Genomic DNA, 4709 nt, shown 5'->3' on the forward strand with positions numbered 1-4709 from the left:
ATCGTTTTAGCCTCATGATATACAAATGAAAAAATGGTACCTAGGCTTGCTTAGAAACCTCGCAGTTAGTAACTGTGGAAAAGCTAAATGAACGCTGTGAGTCGGCAATGTCCCAATGAGGGGTGTAATACCAATACGAAGAAGAAGAAGAACTGTGGACCGAAGAGTGAGAGTGAGAGAGATGTAGAAATTGAAAATTGTAAAACCAATCCTTCTTCTTCTTCTTCTTCTTCTTATTGGCATTACATCCCCACACTGGGACAGAGCCGCCTTGCAGCTTAGTGTTCATTAAGCACTTCCACAGTTAATAACTGCGAGGTTTCTAAGCCAGGTTTCCATTTTTACATTCGTATATCATGAGGCTAACACGATGATACTTTTATGCCCAGGGAAGTCGAGATAATTTCCAATCCGAAAATTGCCTAGACCGGCACCGGGAATCGAACCCAGCCACCCTCAGCATGGTGTTGCTTTGTAGCCGCGCGTCTAACCGCACGGCTAAGGAGGGCCCCAACAATCCTTATTCTTTCCAATTTCCTTCATTCTTCTTTTCGATTTCTTTTGTTTTTTTTCCTTTACCTATTTCCTTCTTCCTTATTCCCTTTTTCTTCTACCTTTTCCTTCACCCTTTCTCTTATTTATTCTTTTTCCTTCCTTTTATTTTCTTCCGTTTTCTTCGTTTTTCTCTTTCTATCTTCCTTATTTCTTCTTCTTTCTTTCTCCTATCTTTCTCTCACTTCTTCCTTCTATCTTCGTGTCTCTTTTTTTATTCCTACCTCTTTTTCTCTTACTTCTTCTTTCTGTCTTGAACCGTCTCACTACTCACTTCTCGCTTCTCAACATCTCGCTTCTCACATCCTAATTATCATTATTCACTTTTCATCTCTTACTTCTGTTTTCCTCGTTGCTCATTTTCTACTTCTTTCTTCGCATCCATCACATCTCACTTCTCACTACTCGTTTCTTACTTGTAATTTCTCACGCATGGTAATACCTCCTTAGCCTAGCGCTATGAAGCAAGACCATACTGCCGGTGACTGATTTCGATTCCCGGTGCCGGTCTAGGCAATTTTCGCTTGGGAAATTGTCTCGACTACCCTGGGCATAAAAGTATTATCGTGTTAGCGTCATGATATACGAATGCAGAAATAGTAACTTGGCTTAGAAACCTAGCGGTTAATAACTGTGGAAGTGATGCATGAACACTAAGCTGCGAGGCGGCAATAGGGGATCCGCAACTCAGCATGGTCTTGTTTTATAGCCGCGCATCTTATCGCTTAGCCTAGTGAAGGCCCCATCTCATTAGTGTCTGCTGTGCGTCAATTGCTCTAGCTGCTTCAGCTCTTTCTTTCTCTTTCAGCGAATTCTGTCCGTGCTCGGCTGCTTTAAAGTGAAACTATCCAGAATCCAAATAATTTTCACCTCACATTTTCAGAAGCACCATTCTTAAAAAAAAGTAATTAATAAATGTCATCGTTTTATTTTGGCTTCGCTGCATCGCAGCAAGCGTGGAATAATAAAGATAACAGCGGCTCGTTGCTTCAATATTGAAAATAGTGCCCTTGAAAACGCGAGGTGGAATAAAATTGGATTCCAAGAAGTTTGTCCTTAACGGCGGGTCTGATGCTCATAACTAGTAGTTTGATCTTAATGTGGATATGTGCTTCTCCTTCATGAAGTCATAAAGCTCGATGACTCAGTTGTTCTCTATCTGCCGTGTTCGACGCACGCGATTGCAGATGAGCTCTGCTTTATAATATTCATCTGGTCTGCTAGTTTCGTGAAGCAACTGGAGGGCGATGTGTTGAACATCGAAATCGTGTATAAAGTGACTGAAATCCGGAGCGTATGTATCAAGTACAACACGAAGGAGGCAATGACGGAGTCACTTGCAAAAAACGCGGAAACCAAACATTTCATACACAGTGACGGAAAATCGGTGTGTGTATGACGATGACTGGTCAAAATGTACATTATGTCCGGGTGTTTAATCTCCATCCGGAAATCAAGAATGAAGAACTTCCTTTGACTCTTCAACGATACGGAAAGGTGGGCCGAATTGTTCACGAGAAGTTTCCTGCAAATCTGGGACTAGATCATGTATGCACGGGTGTGAGAGGTGTGTACATTGACCTTAGAAAGGGAAATTCCCCCGACGATTGTAGTTTGTAATCGAAAAGGAAAGATATTTTATGATGAACTAAAAAATAAATGTTTTGCATGTCAATCAGAAGGACACCGGAAAAAATCCTGTCCAGGGAGACTAAATCGGAATCAGCAAAAACCGTCATATGCCGGAATAATAAGGGAAATGGACCACCACAAGGAACCGGATCCGGTGGTTGATGAAATTATTGAATATGTGGAAGAAGAATCTCTCGCGGGGCGTATTCATCAGGAAGATGAAAAGCCGGAACCGAAAAATCAACATAAGAGAACCGATGACGAAAAGATCTATAAGACATGTGGTATCCCCAATGCTACCCAGCTGGTATCGGATTTTAATGGAACGTACACACGGTCAAGCAGTTTGACCAACATTGACTCCACCTCTCGTTCATTCAAACATCCATCAAGTTTCACCAACAGCGGCACGAACAATCAATTTATTTGACCAACAATATCACATACGAACGACCGAAGCGCCAATCATTAAAAAATATATGGGGGTTTGTGCAACTTCACTATAAATGCTCAAACATGTTCGGCGAACCTTGACTCCACCCCGACAACTCAAACCAAAATCAAACCGATTTATTTTTTTCCAGCCGAGCCGCCAACTGTCAAATGGTTGTTCGAACAACTTCACACACGTTCAAACAAAGCAGCAACCGAAGCGTTTTCTTGGGGGCGGAGTCAATGTTCGTCAAACTGCTTGACTGGTGTGTACGTTGCATAATTCAGCGATGGAAGAACAAACACGGAAACTAACGGCGAGCCAGCGTCGGGTCAATTTCGCCATATCAGGATCGACGGAGCATCGCCTCCCAAGGAAAAAACCTCGTAAGAGTGCAAAATAAGTTTGTTTTTATTCTTATGTTTTATCTTGTAATTTACTTGTTATGATGGAATATCCTCTCCGTGAAGTTTTTCTATAAAGCGCCTGAGCCTATTAAATAAACTATTAAATGAAAAAAAGCTTCCGCACATCCAGCAGGTTGGACCCTCGAGTTGAAGCTCCTTCTGAGTAACACCACATTTTTTTAGAAACTACTGCAATGCATTCAAATGACCCCAAATAGACATGAATTGATGAAAATAGTAAAATCTTTACCCCTAAAGTGCTATTTTAATCTCTCTTATGTGTTTTGCTTATTTTTATTATGTGCGAGAAAGGCGCCACCAACGCTAGGTGGATTAATCTATTTGAGTTTTTAGTACTTAATTTTGCTACTAAACGGATTTTTTCCCATAAATTCGCTATATTGAATCTCGTCTGCACAAAAAAAACTTCCTATCAAACTGGAACGCAATAGATTAAAAAGCTAGTTGTGAAAAATTGAATGTTTAATAAATTCAATTATATCTTGTGATGTCTGACAGTACTTAGTGCTGTACAATGAGAGCTTGAAGTAGCTCGAAGTTTCTCCCTATCCTGCTCATGCCCATTTGATGACAAAAAAGAACAAGCAGGACGGGAACGGAACAACTTCGAGCTACTCCGAGCTGCTCATTGGACAGCACTCTTATACCACCTCGTCATTGACCAATAATCAAAATGAGCGTTACGTTTTGCCTAATCCAGGGAATCCATTTTTCTCGGATGCGCTTGCGAAACAAGCGACAAAAGAGAACCAAAAACAAAGCTTTGTTTTTGTCGGAGACAGGGATGTCATTCTCCCCGGTGATTTTCGGTGTACGGTGTATGCAGCACCGTGCACCGTGCGGTGTCAAAAAATCACCGGGGAGATCGAGCTGAACACCGCGGTGTTTTGGTGTAGAATACACCGCGGTGAGCCGCACCGTGCACCGCGGTGCGCCAGTAAGTTCGTAAGTACAGTTGAGTCTCCTATCAAACGTGCTTTAAGTCTATAATAAGTTCCCCGGAATGAAAAGTTCATATAAAAATAAAGCCACCCAAATATAATTACATATATTATTATATAGACCGTAAAAATCGATGTCAGACGCCATTTTGAAATCCAATATGGCCGACTAAAATTCAAGATGGCGGCCATGTGGACCAATTATTAGACGTGAAACCTTACAATATGGGTGTCTATCGATCGGGTTTGATGAGTAGAACTCGAAAATCGATGTCCGACGCCATTTTGAAATCCAATATGGCGGACCAAAATTCAAGATGGCGGCCATGTGGACCAATTATTTGACGTGAAACCATGCAATATGGGTATCCATCGATCGGGTTTGATGAGTAGAACTCGAAAATCGATGTCCGATGCCATTTTGGAATCCAAGATGGCGGACCGAAATTCAATATGGCGGCCATATAGACCAACTATTTGACGTGAAGCCATGCAATATGGGTGTCCATCGAACGAATTTGATGAGTGGAACTCGAAAATCGATGTCCGATGTCATTTTGAAATCCAAGATGGCGGACTAAATATTCAAGATGGCGGCCATATGGACCAATTATTAGACGTGAAACTATGCAATATGGGTGTGTATCGACCGGGTTTGATGAGCAGAAGTCGAAAATCGATATCCGACGCCATATTGAAATCTAAGATGGCGGACCGAAATTC

Source organism: Armigeres subalbatus, unplaced genomic scaffold, assembly GCF_024139115.2.
Source record: "Armigeres subalbatus isolate Guangzhou_Male unplaced genomic scaffold, GZ_Asu_2 Contig1873, whole genome shotgun sequence".
Classification (NCBI taxonomy): domain Eukaryota; kingdom Metazoa; phylum Arthropoda; class Insecta; order Diptera; family Culicidae; genus Armigeres; species Armigeres subalbatus.